The sequence below is a fragment of the Anas platyrhynchos genome, chromosome 20 (genome assembly GCF_047663525.1).
Source record: "Anas platyrhynchos isolate ZD024472 breed Pekin duck chromosome 20, IASCAAS_PekinDuck_T2T, whole genome shotgun sequence".
Lineage (NCBI taxonomy): Eukaryota > Metazoa > Chordata > Aves > Anseriformes > Anatidae > Anas > Anas platyrhynchos.
Window position 1 is genome coordinate 8,945,414 of NC_092606.1, and position 18,120 is coordinate 8,963,533.

The window sequence follows — 18,120 nt, forward strand, 5'->3', positions numbered from 1 at the left end:
TAATTGAGATTGAAGGAGACTAGCATGCTCTGGTTCAGAATTAGGACAAATGAACTGCTTTGCCTCCCTAGGATCAGAACCACATCTTTGGGGGAAATTGAACCGTACTGCGTACACGTGTGGCTGCTAAAATTGTCACATTTAAGCTGTTAACTGGAGAAGCCTTTCTTGGTAGGTTTTGCCCTCATGAGTTACAATGATTATAAGAAGAGTTATTTATTTATTTATTTACGATGAAGGTATTTGTGATGTGCCGCGCATCAAAAGCAGCTGAATTGCATCTGTGACATTTATCACCGTGTGGAGGGCAAATTTGTGACAGACAAGGAACTGCAACCCTGGCACTGCATTGGTGTAAGATGCTTGTCATCTTCCCAACAACAGCTGAAATTACAATTTATACCTTGGGGATGTAATTGGAACGTTCTGGCTCTGCAGAAGTCCTTGCTAGGCCTAGCTGCACGTGTTAGCTTCGTTTAATTTTGTTTGCCACTGGAACTGCTCATGCCTGAGCACGTGGAGTATCTTACAGATGGCATTACTACTGGTCTTACTTTTCTCCTACTACAATAGGAGACATCAAGTGGGACCACAGACTTCAAATACCTGAGTTCTCTGAAAGTAGAGGTTTAAACTGATTCCAAGCCAGTGTGAATGGTTCTGTCTGCGGGTCCCACAGAAGGACTCGGTGCCATTTGTGTGTAAGAGCTGAACGTCACAGCCTGCTCCTTCTGTGCAGAATCCTGAAAATGGCCCAAATGTATCTAAAAAATACTGTCTAGGACACCCCCAGCACATTCCTTGTGGCTGGATTTTTTGCTGGCTTTCCTGGAGAAATTATTACACTGTGCCAATGCTGTGGGTAGAGAATGGAGTAGGATCACCCAGGCTGGAAAAGACCTTCAAGATCACCGAGGGCAACCATCAGCCTGACCTACAGAGTCCCATAGCTGAACCACGTCCCTTAGTGTCACCACATCTACACGTCTCTTAAATCTCTCCGGGGATGGACCCTCTCCAGGAAGGAGTTTTTCCCCACGTGCAATCTAAACCTCCTCAGCACAACTTGAGGCCGCTGCCTTGTGTCCTGGCACCTGAGAAACGAGGCTGGCACCCTCCTTGCTGCAGCCTCCTTTCAGGTGGTTCCAGAAGTCGTGGAGCAGCGTGGGGTTGAAGACGCTGGGTCCCAGAACCCAAGAAGGTAGCTGGGCAGGGAAGGTGAGGCCCTGTGGGTGATCTCTAACCGGGCCCTGCAGTAGCCACAGGGACCTTACCCACAGGAGTCCCCGCTGTACCATGGCTCAGGTGCTAGCAGAACTCCTGGTTTTTGTCTTGCCCTGTTGAAATGTCCTTGCTATGGGCTTGGAGAGCATGCTTTTTATTTGTTTATTTTTAAATTATTACTGTGTGAGTGCTGCTCTCTGTCATTGTTTCCTTCTTCTCTGCTGTTCATGTGCATGCTTCTTTTAAGGGAAGAAAAAAAAAGAAATAGCAAGGAAACTTTTTTTTTTTTATAAAGACAGCATTCAGTGGAAAGGCAGTGGTTAAATTAAAATGGTGTTTATAGGTGCTAGCACTGGCAGTGATGCTATTCAATTCTCATGACAATGTATTATATCAAAGTCACTGAAGAAAGGAAAGATGCTGGCTCCTTGTAATTATCTCAGGATATCTCTGTTAATGGGATTTATGAGAAGATGAACTTGAGTGGCAGGATTTTTTTTAATTTCTTTTTTTTTTTAAATGGAAGACTGAAACCAGAACTGATGCGTATCTAGATTCCTTTCATATCAGGACTACCAGAGCTCCAGGCAAATCCCTAATTGTATCAAAAAGCCATACTTAATTTGACAAAGAGGAATTATTTTTGGAACATGTATGGAAGGATTAAACTGTGCACTTACTAAGAGTAGTTACGTGGCTGCTGCAATGCATCCTGTTCTTGCTGCCAGCACTGGCACAGACGTTAACAGAAGTCCTCTGACTGGAACTGGTGCTGTGTTTAAAGTTGAGGATGCGATGAAGCAATCTGGGACAAAAATCTCATCTTCTGTCTCTGCCTCCTTGCTGGCCCATCTGAATTCTCCTGAAGCCTTCCTGTGCTGTGCAGCCGTGTCAGTGGTTGTGCCAGGAGGCAGGCACACCTCGGGGCGGAGCGTGCACCTCCTGGGACTGCCATCAGCTGTGCTCCCAAACACGCTTTGACATCCAGGCAATCAAAGCTGCAGCTTCTTGTGCTGCGGATGTATTTGCTTCTTATTACAGGCGCTTCCACACAGTGAAAGATCCTAGAAGTGCTTGTATTTTATAGTGTATCATTAGTTAATCGCTTTGCTTGGTGTTACAGTTTGGTTAGTGATAAGCTGTAAACACTCGGGTAATCTCTCTTAAGCTTCTTGAGTCAGAGACTGACAACTACATTGAGATTGCTGCCTCCTTCAGGATCGTTTTCGCAGGCACTTAGGAAGCACTGCTTCACTGGCAGGATTATCCTGGGAGTGCAGAAGCCCCCCTCTGATACCTTGTGCTGCTAATGGAAATTAACTTGGTGCTATTAAGGAGCTCCTCCAGACCTGAACTGAGGATTCAGCTGCATCAGTTGTTGTTCATGTACAGCTAAAGTTGCTTTAAACTTCGCTTTGCAATTGAAATACAAAGCAAGAGACTCCTGGTAGGCAGAGGAGCCAGCACGTGGGGAGTTAGTTATTTCTCCTGCGGGTGCCGTTGAGATGTAGCTCAGCGTGTCACAGTCTGTAAAATTCTTCTGCAGTGCACTGTGATTTAATTTCTTTTCTTTAAAACCATGTTGTTGTATCTGAGCAGGCCTCTGTGGCTGCTGCTCAAAATAGAAATAAGCTGGTGATAACTTCTTTACTGGAGCCAACTCAGGGTTGTGCTGGGGATGGGCCTCGCTTGCTTTGCTGTGTTGGAAGCACGCAGCGCATCGCCTGCATCTCTTCCCCAGGGAAGGCAGGGGGGTGCTTGGAGGTAACGAGCTTCCTCCAGGCAGGCATCAGTGGCTTCATTTGTGATGTGGAAGAGGTAAGCAGGCAGGTAGCGATGTGCAGAGGCTCCTTCCACTGCAGGAGCTCCACCACTGGGTTTATTTCCAAGCTTGGCTTCACAGACGTGAGAGCAGAAGGTGAAGGTGCAGCATACCTGAGCAGAAACGGGATGGAAGAACTGCCGAGTGCTCTGCTTATTTTCTGGGTGGCCTGGATGCCAGCTGGATCTCCGAGACTTGTCAGAAAGCAGAGCAGAGGAAACACACGAGCTGTGCAAGGGCAGCCAGCGGGTAGCAAATAGAGCTCGGTTCACCTGACCACGGTGTGTGGTGTCGAGCGCTGTTGTGCTTGCTACTTGGTATTTTGGTACAAAGTTGGGATCCAGTTGATGTCTCCTGTCCCCCCTCCCTTACACCCTGTTCAGTCCCACTGTGTGCCAAGGCAAGGAAGCAACAATGGTTTATTTGTTCGTTTTTCAACCTTGTTTTAAAGCATGTTTATGCTTGCTTGGAACAGAGGAGAGGACAAAAAGGACAATGTCATTGCAAAGACTGTCCAGATGTTTGTCTGTACTCAGTTTTCCATATGGATAGCTCCAAACGGCTGTTTGCAATTATTTATTTTTCAGCCTTTTTGTACACCTGCAGCTATCAGTATCTGGCTCTGAGGACTTCGTTATTTTTATTTCCATTGCTGTCTTCAATTCTTAATTCCTCCTGTTATTGCAGTGGTTTTTCTCCAAGAATAAACTTATTGGTTCTGTAGAGCTTGGCATCAAAAGGGAGCATGCACTAAGCTGAAACAGTGATGCTTTCGTGTTTGCATTTTTCATGTTGATTTACCAGGGCTTCCTTTTTATACTGTAAGAACTGATTGTGAAATGATAAATAGCCAAACCTTGTTGTGTCTCATTAATAGTCTAATCCCATTGTCATGTCAGATCCTCTAATCTTGATCCAAATTTTGTCTGTTGATCTAATTAGGTTTTTCATTTGTTCCTGGCAAATTTCTGGCTCTTGGAGTTGCTGGGCTGGCTCTTGAGACTGATGAGGTGGAATGATCCATACGGTTCCTGGTGGCTTTAAACAGAAACATCTGTCAGAAACGAGCAATTTGTTGGCTGAGTTTAGCACTAAGTAAACTTAAATCTGACAGCACTGCATCTTGCTTCTGAGAGATGTAAGTCAGCAAGAAAAGCTATTAGAGACTGCAGAGCCAGCAGAGATCCTGTCTCTACCAGGGTCTGTGGGAGGCACTGTGCTCTCTGGTAACCTTCACAGCAAAACTAAAGGTCCAGACAGAGAATATTGACATATTTTCTTTTTATTGTTCATGTTTCCTTCCCCTCCTTTGTTGGAGCGGATGCGTCAGCAATCACATCTTTGTCTTCTTGCAGCCTAAAGATGAACATTAAAATAAATTGGACTTAAAGTCACCAAGGACTTTTGCTGAAGTGTAAAGCTATGAGTTTAAATACTGTTCTGCACAGAGATGCTTTCCTGTAAATTACAGTTAAGAGTGAAGATGGTTTTGTAAAGTAAAGCTGATCTGGAAGGAGGATACATTTCTGTAGTGTGTACGTGAGAGCTATGTACATACATATGTGCACACACATACACACAAATAAAACCAACTGCCTGTTTCCTGTTTTCACCTTATGTTGCATTGTGCTAAACAGTATGGTTTTGAGAGAGAAGTTATTTCCTCGGCACTGATTCTACTGCCATTTAAGCCAGGGGCTACGTTTTCCACATTTAAGAGTGGCGTGGAGGCAGTGAGAGGGGAGTTTGTCAGAATGTTTCTTTCCTTAGGCTCCCAAGAGGGTATCAGGAGTCACCAGGCAAAGGTCTTTAGCTTCTGGATTTTTATTTTTTTATTTTTTTTTAATTAAATTGTGGACAGAGGCCTGCCCGTGAACCCGCAAGGAAATGCAAACCCCGCAGTTTCATTGTAATCTTGTTTGCTGCAGACCCATTACAACACGGTACAGCCGTCCGCTGGGCCGGCAGCTCTGCTGGCCTTGCAGCGGCTCCGCTGCTGTTTGTGGAGCGATGTGGAAGCACCCGCTGAGTGGTGACAGAGACAGGGCTGTAGGAAAAACAAAATGCTGCTCTGCTAGGTTGAGCCGTGAAGCAACACTGTGCCTGCTGAGAGCAGAGAGAGGAGCGTTTGCAGGAGGGCACAGGCAAGGCAGCTGCCGTGAGGTTGACGAGCCTGCTGTCAAAATCTGTAATTAAGATTTGTGTATCCGAATGGTCTGCTACGTGTTGGAGTAGCCACGCCGCGTCTCCTACCAAGCAAAGGCGGGCTGAAGGAAAGTCAGGCAGGACCTGCGGTAGGTGAAGCCTGGGCTCTGCGACATGTTCCAGGCTCGGGAACCCTCCGGTCGCTGCCTCCACCCTGTTGGCGTGGGGCTGCCTTCCCGTTCCAGTGGGGCACGAGCAGACGGCATCACCGTGTGCCTGGCAGCTCTGGCCAATGCCTCGCACCTGCCAGGAGCCCGCAGGGTCTGGGCACTGGGCTGGGAGCCCCAGCAGCTGACCCTGTGCTGAAGGAGCCCTGGGCTGTGGCGGGGCTGTGCCCGGAGCAGCGCTAGTGAGGACTTTGTCATCTTCTGAGGTTTCCCTGGCACCTGGCTTGCAGCTGATTCGTGTTGTTCAAACTGAACACAACTCCTGAGGATCTCTCACTGATCCTGTATACAAAGAAGAAAAATCAAGGCAAAATGAGCCAAGCAATGATTTTTTAAAAAGTGTTTTCTGGCTATGAGTGCTGTTGATTGGAGTGGTGTATATAGCATCCACAGTTTATTCCAGTCCTCAAAACCTACAGAGCCGTGGGGGAGGTGTTATTTTGCTTTGCTTCTTAGCACATACTTCTGCAGAGGGTGTGAGTTTTCGAGATAACAGTGATGTGTGAAGCAAAACTGTGCAGTTAGTTATCTTCCTTTCACTTTGTATGAAAACTTAGGTGTAACTTGACTGTGAACCTTCAACATTTCTGCTGTAACTCATGAAGCTGGAAAGTTAGCCTTGGAAAATGAGAAACAGGTTTTGTTTTGTTTGTTCCATTCCACACAATGTGGGGATTAATCTCAGCTCAGATAAAATTCTTTTGAGCTGAGGTGGCTTAAATTACAAGGACATCAATTTTGGATGAAAATGAGCGAATGGTTTAATGGAAGTAATAGAATTGGCCAAAATGGCTTCAGCAAGAATAAGATTTTCGATGGCATGCACTGTGCAGAAGTCTTATTGTGTCCACTTCCCAATCCTGTATCCAGAGGCCCGAAGATGCCTGGTTTGACTTAAACGATCTCTAGTTGGCAGGCTCAGTTACTGTTTGCACCATGTGTTTCAGTCCAGGCAGTGATTTTTACATCATTCTACACTAATCAGGCATGTTATCTCTAATCTTTTGTAGCTGTTATGAAAAGGGGGAGGAGAACTGATGGATAATACTTATCGGTTCAATATTAGATTCTCTTTAAGTTATCGCTCATGGGAGACTGCACATGCACAAAAAGCAGATGTTATTTTAATGTGAAAATCAATAAAGCTGCCTTGTTTTTTCTGGTTTTATTCCAGTATCGATGGGATTTGTAAAAGTCTCTTCAAAAACAGCATCCTGCCTGTCTTGGGTTTTCAGTAGGAAGGATGGATCAATTTCTTTGGGTTGATTCTGAAAGAGCATAAAACAAACAGATATGATCAGTGGTTCTGAAAACTGAGATTAATCTAAGTATTGACGGCCTCCAACCAGGGCCTCGTGTGCTCCTGGAATATGTGCTGTAGCCAGCTGCGAGCTGTGCCCTAGTTAAACACAGTTGGCCCCGAGAAGGGCTGATCCTGGGAAGCAGAAAGGCCCGGGAGATGCAGGGCTCAGGCCGCTCAGCCCCCTCATTCCTCTGATTTGAAACTTGCTCTGCCTTTGACTTCTTAGTGAAAGTTTATGTATCTGGGGGAAGAGGGAGGGAAATCATAGTAATGTAGAGAGCTAGGGTATTGGGAATAGGAGGGGGGTGACTTTTTAATTAATTTTTCTCTTGGTTATGCGTGATGGCAGATTTTGCAGTGGAACAACAAGCTACCCTCAGAAATAAAAGGAATAAGAGCATCTGTACCGTGGAGCCCCCAGGATGAGTGTGTGGAGGGAAATAGCTGTTCTCAGTAAAAGGGACCATAATGATTATATTTGTAAAATGATTGAGACTAATAAATGTTGATATGTAAAAAGAAATGATCCTTTTTTATTGGTCCATTGAGGCAGGCTATAATATATTTTTTTTATGTTCAAGCTCTGATCAGAAATTGAAGTGACATATGGAATCAGAATTGAAATACAGCTCCATGGAATACTTTGTCAGTAGGAAAAAATTGCATATGATAAAGCTGCTGAATTTTTGGCATCAATTACTACACCATCTTGTGAGTGCTGTTGAGAAACATTTACATCCAGGTTTCAGCAGCCTTGTGCTCTGAATGAATGGAGAATGTCAGATAACTGCATTTCCCTTTCCTGTTCCAAGTATGTGTGTGTATTCTGCAGGGGTTTTAGTAAATTGAATTGTATTCAGATAGAGTCGTTACTTTAGCTGCTTGGAAAGATAATTCCTAAGAATGTGAAGTTAGGGTAAGATTCATGTTTCTGGAAATGCAGAGCTCTTAAGTCTACCAGTTTTTTCAGGATATTCCACATCTCAGTTCCAGTGCGTGCCTGAGGAGTACAAATATCCTCTGGCCTGAACAGGAATGCCCTGAGTGAGGACCCTGGAGACCTTGAGTTCTGATCTCTCCTGGCTGCCATCTGTATTACTGGGGACTTTTTTTTAAAAAAATAAAAAAATAAAAAAAATTGAAAACCAAAGATCTTTCATCCTGTCTAGGACTATGGTCAAATATGTTGGTTGCTAAAATAAAAATCTTGCTGTTACACAGTTCTGTCGTGGGTAGCAGTTTCAAATGAAATTCAGCTATATGCCATGACACAAACATCTAACTTGCTTTTTTATACTGTATTTCAAGAATATGCTCATCTAAATCAGCCCTCCAGGCTTTGTCTGCTTGTAATATCTGGTGTAGCCTCCTTTCCCTTCCAGCTTAAACCAGCCTTAGATGTTGAAGCCGTTATGATGCCTCGTTACTGCAACAAGCAGACATTCCACGGCTTGACCCATCTTGCGTCCTGACTGCGAAGAGCTGCTGCTATCTCAGTGACCTTTGTTGTGCTCCAGCTGCAGCCCTGTTAAATACAACCTGATCCTGTTGCCTTATGCAATAATTATTATTTGCATTAGATCTGTCTAGACACTTCACCTCCTTGTTACGGATTAATTCAGAGGAAAGTTGCTGTTCAGCTGCTCGCCGTGACAAGGTCATTGCTGCGCACCTCGATGCAGACAGCTAGTTAATATTGCCCTGTCTTTTGAGAAGAGCTTTATTTAATAGATTGTAAAAGTTCTAGAAATTAGTTCTTCCCACATACGTGTGGTTTGTTGGGCCTCTTCTGTTATTCTTGTCCATTTTTTGTTAACTGAGACCAGGCTTTACTGTCCTCATAGGCTTAGGGTTTGTTCTGAAGATCTTCGAAAGACCCTATAACGGGGCTTCCTTTAGGTTGAGCAGTTCTTGATTTTGATACGAGATTCTTACACCTTATATTGTTATGGCCTAACTTGCTTTGCTGAATGAGAGCATTAAACAGCTAAACAGAAGAGCCAGATGGCTAAGGACAGAGGCTTGTAAATAAGAAGAAGGTGAAGAGTGACGTGTTATTGAGGAAAGTACGGGCAGTGTGAGTTAAGGATGTTAGGTGAAATGGCAGTAGTAGTTGTCTGGATATCAGTATTTTTTATCTGTTTGATTATACCCCAAACAGAAGCTTGCTGTCTTCTTCAGTGCAAAAGAAGTTTCTTCAGTTTCCAGGCATCTCATCCTCCTGCACCACGTGAGGTTCAGTCGCTGTCAGGCCCAGCACGGAGATCCGTTCTACTCCACATGGCATCATGGGCTGGGGGAGGCTCCTGGCCCTGGCTGTTCCTGTGTCTGTGGCACAGGTTACCACGAAGGCAAAAAAAAACCACAACAACCAACCACAAAACAAAACAAACAAACAAAAAAACCAACAAACCAACACCAAATAACAACCCCCAAACTTTATTTTGCAGGTCTTTTCTTCAGCTGGCTTCTTTTCCCACAGAAACTGCAACACCTCCTTGTGCCTGAGGAGTGGTTGCTTTTTTGTGTTTTGTTTGTTTTAGAATGAGGCAAGAACACTTTCTGCACAAGAAGACTGAATGGGAGAGCTGCTGGATCTGGTAAGGTTAGTGTGAAATGTAAACAGCTGAGATGTCTGACAGTTAATAGCCCAGGATTGCCGGTGTGAGCTGTTCTGTCCTTAGGTGCCACGTGGGTGTGCATTGGGTTCCTGCCTGTGATTCAGGACCACGGTGTTGTATCTCACCTGCACAGCCTCAGGGTAGGCAGACGGTCCTACCCCAAAATATTTATGAGAAGGCACACAACAGATGGCCACAGATAGAGATAGAGTAGCAGAGGGAAGCGCTGAAGCAGAATTGGTTGCTGTGGCAGTGTGTGCTCTTGCACATCTCCATCCCCTGTGCCCTGAGCAGGCTCCTGGGCCTCTAACTGTGTCCTACAGAGAAGTTGGTGCCAGCAAGAAGCAGGGGAACCCCAGAAGTCAAGCAGAGCTCACGACCCTCCTGTTGTCCCTTTCGCCCTCTCCCTTGCTGTTAAGAGCCCTTTCTCATCCAGGGTCACTTCAGTACAGAGGCTGGCGGTGTTTTATGGGGAGCTGTCTTTCAAGGGGACAGACACTTTACAAAGCTCCTTTTTTGTTTTTTCCTTCCTACTCTGTCAGGAAAGCTCGTGCCAGTCTCTCTCTTCTAAGTTGAAAGTGCCATGTGCTCTCTGCTATTCCAAGCTTTTCTTTTGGCAAGGAGAGAAAAGCAGGCCTGTTATGCTGTACTAATAGTCGCCCTCATTCGCTGAGGGTGCCATGTGTCATGCTTTGGAGCCAAACACATTTCTGATTGTGTGATACCTAAATCTACCACCCAATACTTCCCATGCTCTAAGTTTTAATAAAAGCCATTCCAAGTTGCCTGTATTCCAAGCTGTGTGTAATCTCTTTATTATGTCTGGCCTGGCTTGCTGGGCACATGAATAAACCTGGCTGCATGTCATGATGACTGTTTGTATCGCCTGACAGTAATTGGAACAGAGTTAAATAAAATCAGTGTTTTGTCTTCCCTTAGATTGGACTCATCAGCAGATGGGGAATGCTGCCATTCTTTCTTTATTTTTGGCAAGGATCTTCATGGCTCACAGACCCCTGCTATGATGGAAAGAGGTGGTTCAATGAGGTTCAGGGAAGAACTAATAATACGTCATTTACTTCTGTCACACTTGGAATATGGTTTGATTTGATCATTTCAAATGTATATATTTTTTAATCTTAAAGAAACCTGCTTTATTACCTACCTCCTGGTTTGACATCTGTGTAGCAAAATGTGAGCGTTTGGAATATGCAAACTAAAATCAAAGTGTAGAATTCCCTTTGAAGCTTACAGTTTTCTATCTCTTCCTCCCACCCCCACCCCTTTTAATATTCAACCTGCTGTAATTTTATTTCTCTGAAATTTTCAGTGTAATTGAAAGAGTGTTGAAGGAACAAAGCAAATATTTACGTTGCACAAATGCCACTTGATGTGATTAGTTAAAAGCAATCTATTTAAAATTTAATATGTGCATTAAATACAGGAGCGTGAGTGCATCCACACATGGAATAAATTCAGAATTGAGATAACCTAGAAGTTTCTAGGCTCTGGAGCACAGTATCTGGGAAAAGGTGTTAGACAGTCTGATCTGTCTGATCCTCAGCCTTTAAAGGAGCGAAACTCTTAACTGCCTCATTTCAGGATAGTAAATCTGGAAGTTACTTAGAGACTTGTAGTCCTGTCTTCTGGCCTGATGTGTATGGTCCTGTAGGGAACCTTCCCTGCAAGCTTGTGCCAATTTACCCAGCATTAGGGGCCTCACGTTCACCAATAAACAGACCTGTGCAGTTATTTATGGAATTACAAGTGCCCAAACAATGTGGTAATTCACTTACAGTTTCCCATTGAATTACAGGAGCTTATGGTGGTGACTCTGTGCTGCCTGTCCCTGCCTGGTGCTTGGGGGCTGCAGGGCCAACCTGCCTGCCTGCACCAGGACAGCAGGGCCGGAGCTGCCACAGGGTTGTGTCTGAGGTGCAGCACCTTGCTGCAGCGTGCACTCAGCCAGAGTGGCTTCCTCAGGGCTGTGACTGGAGTCACCACACGGGACTTGTGCCCCTAAGGTATTACCTTGCTGTGTCCTCCTCTAGGTCTCACACCGGGGTGGACCAAACCAAGCGTCAGGTACTGAAGCTGATGTTATACAATGTGAGCAAATGGCTAGCCGTTACAGGCTTCCTCTCTTCCGCTGTCTAAAGCTTAACTAAATGTCACTTTTAGCTGTTCTTTGTAGTGCCAGAGACAGAGATGAACGAGCAGGAGGAATGCAATGGAACATGCAAGCTAAGCCAGTCAAGTGACCTGAAAAACAGATGCTGGGCACAGCAGAGATTGTTATCTAGAGAGCAGCTGATGTTGACAGACTGTCTGGGGAGAGGGATGATGATTTGCAAAGAAATTGACTTATCCTCCTTTATCTATGTTTTGTTTGTTTTTTTGTTTTTTTTTTTTGTCTCTGGGTAAGAGTTGGGGAATGGCCAATAACGCAGATATTATGGTGGAAGTCTGTTATAGACTGCCCGGCCAGGATGAAGAGGTAGGCAAAATGTTCCACAGGCAACTAGGAGAAGTGTCGTGATTGTTCTTGTGGGGGAATTCAACTTCGCAGATTTTCCCGCAGCTGGCTGCTCAGGGCTTGGACAGGTGCACGGTTTGCTGGGTGAAGAACTGGCTGGGCTCAGAGAGCCCAAGTGAAGGGACCGCAGTCCAGCTGGTGGCCGCTCACAGGTGGCGTTCCCCAAGGCTCAGCGTTGGGCCAGTTCTGTTCAACATTTTTCAGTGACCTGGCTGAGGGGATAGAGTACATCCTTGGTAAGTTTGTGTACGATACCAATTGGGTGTGACTGATGAGGGTAGGAAGGCTCTGCAGAGGGATCTGGATTGATGGGCCAAGTCTAATCACACAACGTTCAACAAGGGCAAATACTGGGTCCTGCAGTGGGGTCACAGTCAGAAAATCGAGCTGTATCGCTCCCAGTGTTCCCTCCAGGAGGAATTTCAAATGTCAGGGTAAGAATCATTCTCTCTGCTTTCAACCCTAGAAGTAATTCTCTGGTTTGTAGGTTCTTTTTTGGGTGGTGGGGTAGGGAAGGGATTCCTCTGCACCATGATTATCGTGATGGACCAAATATTGGAAGTGCTCGGATGAATATCTGGAGGCTGAGGTACCATTTTTTGAACACATCAGGGGGTTATTTGCATGAATAGAGTGCGGAGATGTTAGCGGCAAACTTTTCACATGTGGTTTTATGCATCATTTTGTTTAGTTAGCATTTGCTGAAAGCCTGCATCCCTTGGCCCCGTGCATGCCGAAGGCAGACACCGTATTGCACTTCGGGTTCACCGGGGAAGTGTGCTTTCCCTGATACCCATACACAGAGGGGCTTCTGTGCAACTGATGCAAGGGTTAAGATTCACCAAATCCAATCTGTCAATTAGAGGAGGAAATAACGTTTAATCCACAATATTAAGCCTGATTTCATGTTACTGGGGAGAAATCACTGGAAATGGCTGCATTAAAAGAGTATCTTAACAGAATCGTGGCGCACAGAGCAGGAGCCATGTAGTGTTTTTGTAACGGATGTCTCTTTTTCCTATGATTCTCTTTTAATGTGGCTTTGAAAATTGCCCAGCAGTACAGCATTATTTAGCTTTGCTTTAAATGTTAAAACACTTTTTTTTCCCCCAACCTAAAGGAGACCTTTATATGAAATTAATGCACAAAATCACAAGTAAAGGACCATTAAGCAAGTGTAATGCTGGGGGGGAAAAGTATGCTTTGAACATTGTTTCCATTATTCGGAATACATGAAGTTTCAGTCCAAATAGAAATGAAAGACTATTGAGGAAACTTTGCAAATACCTGAAAATCTAACTTTTACTTTGCTCTTGTTAACTATATCATCGTTAAGGAAGAAAGGAAAATAGCTAAGAGGCTTTGCCATTGGGAGTGACATAACCATGACCCTGTCTTAACCATAGGCGTTTGCAAAAGTTCATTGGTAGTCAGTAAATTCTGCACTGAACTTTTAAAACCTTTTTCTTTGATACATCAAACTAAAAGGAATAACACTCTTGAAAGCCCAAGAAAACTTTGTGTATTTCCCAATATTAATGACATATGAGGTTGTATTTCTTCCTCAAGATGAAATGATGCAATTGTGTCTCATGGAAAACAGTTTCTTACCGTGGCAGGATTGTTAGGGTTTTACAAATCCCACGCTGCCTCCCATTGATTTTGAAGGTAAGGTAATTGCAGAGATATAAAAGTGTAGCCATACGCACCGTAAAGCTGATCATTCAATAACAGTTTCCTATGGGCTTTATTGTATCAGTTTTCAGATATTTTTCTGGCCAACTTTTGAACCTTCCTCCTCCTCCGCTGGCGTTGCTGGGGCAGTTGCCCTTTGTTCTCCACAATCCCTCCTACCCAGAGCTCTAGGCAGCAGTCTAATTCCACAAAATGTCCTGGAGATGATTATGTTTTGTCTTACTCAGTTGGAGTGTTGCAGTGCTTAGAAATCAGATAAGGGCCTTTAGAAAGGGCCTTTGTTTGAACCTCAGACACTTGCTCTTACTCATAAACATGTATGTGCAGGGCTGCTGTGAGATTTTCACCTTAAACCTTTGCAGTCTGGCTGTCCATACACTCTGACAAAGCATCCTTTTCTGGGGGTGCAGCTTTCCAGCATGTTTTGCCATTAGTGTTAGAGAGAGGGGACGCTGATTGTTCTTTCCCTCTGCTTCTTAGTGAGTGTATTTATGTGTTCTTGCAAAACCATTTTTTGGTAGCTGTCTGTGTTTTTCTACCGTGACAATTTAAAAAAAGAAAAGAGCGGGGAGGGGAGCTGTTACTGATTTCTGTTCTTGCCACTGTTCTGCATTGTCAGAGCAGATAAGTAAGTTGAGATAGCAAATCAGGCAGCTTTTGTAATAGCCTGCTCATATCGTAAGGGTTCTTGGCCCAATGTAGCACATTCTTAATCTTTCTTTACAATGTATGGATGTTGCTCACTTAAATGGATTTCAGCTGAAGTAGAATTCTCTAATTAGACAGTAAGGTTGGAGAAATTGACCGTTATCTCCAGTTATTGAATTTTCTGGCAGCCTGCATCAGCATTCGTGCTTCTACCGGTTGGTCTTTAAACATGGAAATAATGCATCCAGAGATTATTGTTCAAAACTATTTTCAATAGTCTAATAGCTTTTTAATTTTTTTTAAATGGCTTATATTCATCAGCTGCAGCACAGGGTAATCAGATTGACTCAATCAACTCAGTTATTTTGTCCCTCTTAGCTAATTACAGGTTGTATTCAGATATTAAACTAGTAGGGAAGCTGTGAAATTTTGTTGATAATCTCATAAGCAGGAATCCATGCAGCCAGTAAGGATGTGGGATTCTCTGGCAAGTAACAAAAGGGCCTCGTATGCAAAGAATTGCTTTGGCCATTTATCAGTGGTGTGGCTGATTCTTGGTTACTGCTCTCTCGTGTGCTCTGTAGGCAGATCTATGGAGGGCAGATGCTGCCCCGGGTATTCCTGGTGCTTTACCTGTCCTGTGCTTGGGTATCCATGCAGGTATCCATGTGTTTGGGTATCTGTGCAGGTGCTCTAGGGAGAAGATTCAAGATTTGTTCAGAGCTCTCGCTCACCACCATGGAATCCAGTGGTGATCAGGACAAAAGGGTGAGCGTGGGCTGGGCCATCACCCAGCAGCTCCCTCGTGGCAGGACTGTGAGGCTGTGCTGCACAGAAGGGTGAAGCGTGGAACCTTTTCTTTGTCACCCTTTCTAGGTCAGCTTTTAGAGTAAAGCATAGCAAGGACATTGGCAGGCTGGGGCTGTAAAGATCTGTCTGCATCCATGTGCTGAGCACTAGCAGGGGGCTGGCTGTGTATTGCAGGAGTGTTGTGCAGAAAGGGCAGGCTGGATCCTTGGAGCAGCGTGTGGCCAGGGCTCAGCTGCCCAGGTGGGACACCACGGCGGGTCTCTGCCTGAGCTGAGCGGCTGCCTTGTTCCGTGCTGACTCTGGGATCGCTCCAAAGGCCCGAGTTGTGCAACCATAGGCATGTTCCAGGGCTGAGCTCGCTGCATTGCTATGCTTGTGTGAAATTCGGAATTACAAGTATCTTCAAAATATTGACGTGATAGGAGACAGATGTATTCCAATCAGTTAAATTTTCCATGAAATTGATTTTTCATGGAAAAATAACCTATTTCACTGAAGTGCCGTGGATAAAAGTTCATAATTTCAATGCATCTTCTTTCTGAAAGTGATTGACTAGATGTACTTTGTTTTTCATGCAGAAATCCCAGTTGCCTGAAATGAATTTGCATGCGAAAGAAGGTTGGTTCAGTCCACCTTTCCGTGTCTGGTTGCAATTTGCTCTCAGAGTATCTGCAATCGTTTGCTGGGAATGTTCTCAGTCGTGGGAACACGCACGACAGTCTGTGCCAGTTTAAGATTATGAACTGGCGAAAGATTTGAGGACAACAGTTAGGAAATGAAAAAAACAAAAACAAAAACAGTTTTTCCAGCTTCTGAAAGGATGATAAAGCTCTTACCTTACTCTTTGATTTTATTTTTTGTTTGAATAGAAGAAAATCGTGGCTGTCATGTTCCAGGTATGCTTTGGCAGTCGTCTTTACGACGCTGCTGATTGCCCTGATGTTTGTGTGCCTGCGATGAAGCCCAGAGAAAGGGGCACATGCCTTTGTGCCTGGACTCGCAGGGGCCAGTGGGCTTGCTACAGAACAGTCGGTTCTTTGTCTAGTGAGTGCTCAGCCATGTCACTGTGAGCCGGCAGCAACTGAAACCTTGATTCTCTATTGCACACAGCTTTGTTACCTTCTGAATAGCGAACTGGTGTGGCTCCTTTTCCTGTTCAGGACAATAGATAACAGTAACTTACTTGGAAACCCTACATCCTGTTTGCCAGGTGTTTGAAGGGTAAGGTTCTTGTTCCAAACGGCATGTAAACACAAAGCATTCAGCTTTCCTGCAGAATGGGAATGTTGAAATTTCCTTCTGCAAATACATGGATTCTTCTAAATGTATCCAGGCTCGCACCAAATTCCTGGAGCGCTTGGAAACCAGAGGTCCTGGAGTTCAGCTTGCCTGTTTCTAGAAAGCTCCTAAGGAGCTGGAGAATTCAGAGGCAGTGAGGTTACTGTAAATTCAGGGCACGTTGCCTGGCAGCCCACCAGTGTGACCGAGAGCCTTGCAAACTTGACTTGTGAACTTGCAAGTCTGGGGGTTTAGGAGTCAGGGTTTCTGTATCCCTGGGTTTCCATCAGCCTGCTGGGATGATTGCAGAGGAGCTATGAGGAAATGAAGTAATTTTCCGATGGAAAGGTGCCTGGTTTTCATCAGAATTTTAGCCAAATTAATCAACTAAGATGTTTTGATGAACTTGATTTTTTTTTTTTTCTGATGGAAATTGTTCTGTTGGAAAGTTTTTAATGGCCACAAGCACCTGTGCATCTTATTCCAGCTCCAGTGATGGTCGCCGGTTTTTTCAATTTATTTGTTTGAGATTATCTGGGTAATGCAGGTATCATGACTGCCATCTTCAATCACAAGAGGAAAATCTTTTAAAAAAATCTATAATGTAGTTTATGAAATGAACTGTTACTGCAAACCAGAGGAAACATACTGTAAACTGTTTTTATTATGTCTCATATGTAAGTGATTTATTTAGTGTCGACTTTCTGTTAAGCTCATAAATACAAGGAGCTTGCAGAAATCCCCACAAACGCCTGTGTGCAATGGAACTGACACTGAAGGTCTTCTCTGCCTGCCTTAGTGTGAGTCCTGCTTCCCCAGTAGTTTTTATGCATGTTTCCTGTCTGTTAATGCTTGTCCCTCATGTTGTGCTTCTTATAAATGTCCCATATTTTAATTCTTGCTTGGAGTTGTAGCAGCACTAACTCCATGTGCAATTCAAATGATGCCCACCGGTTGTGCTCGTCTTGGGGAGGGAAGGATTACTGGCAGGGATTTGGGGAACAGAGAGAGGTCTATGCTCCAGATACGAACAGTGGCTAACTGCCTTCCAAGGGTTTACCACGTCTATAAAAGTGTACTGGCACAGGAAGAGTAATCGAGGCCCTTGGATCCCTGCCCAGGCAGATACTTTGGTCAAAGCTGCAGGGAGTGGGCTCTGCAGGAATGGAGTCTAAAATGGCTCTGAGTCAGCAGCAGCAGCTGCAGAAAATGTGGCCTGGGGAGAAAATGGAAAGCAAACCATGCAGGTGTGCAGTGTTGAAAGAGTTTTGCCCTGCAAAACTCACTTAATGATTCGACCAAAGCTGCATAAACCAGACAAGATTCCAGCTCTGTCTAGACTCCAGAGAGACTTGACATGCAATAAAATGCAATAAAGTTTTTTTACTGTAAAAATAGAGATGAGCTGCTGAGTATCCACTGTGCTCAGATGTGTCCAGTCAGGAGTGCTTCTACACATCTGCAGGGGAACTTACTCTTCATTGTGGTGTAGACAGCCAGCCCTGCGGAGTCTTAAACCCAAAGCTTTGTGTGTCTGCAGTAAGAACTGAAATTTCCATAAAGCTCTGGAAGCTTTTCATAAAGTTTGGCAAGGCGTTTTAGGAGATTTGATAGCTGTAGCACTTGAAGGAACAGTAAGATGTGAAGTCAAACGTGCCAGAACGGTACTTCGTGAAGCTGGGTTCAGGGGCTGGCTGAATTTCACGTGCAAGGTGTGAGCCAGGTCCTGGTCAGGTCTGTAGTTTGTCGATGACAGGTGCACTGTGTGTGCCCATCATGGAGGGTAACGTGTGGACTCCCACATTAGTCCA

The 18,120-nt window shown here is 44.6% G+C and overlaps 1 long non-coding RNA gene across 3 annotated transcripts in view; it reads left to right on the forward strand.

The window, feature by feature from the left end:
* The window catches only part of LOC106016502 (uncharacterized), a 120,321-nt gene extending 109,393 nt beyond the window's left edge, over positions 1-10,928 (forward strand). The window contains exons 5-6 of one of the 3 annotated variants that reach the window (XR_011804226.1): positions 9,265-9,326; positions 10,282-10,928. This is a non-coding gene — a long non-coding RNA (uncharacterized lncRNA). Of the gene's footprint in view, positions 1-9,264; positions 9,327-9,884; positions 10,134-10,281 lie in introns of those variants that run through there. The other 2 variants (XR_011804228.1, XR_011804229.1) reach the window with 2 other exon arrangements.
* The last annotated feature ends 7,192 nt before the right edge of the window (positions 10,929-18,120 follow it).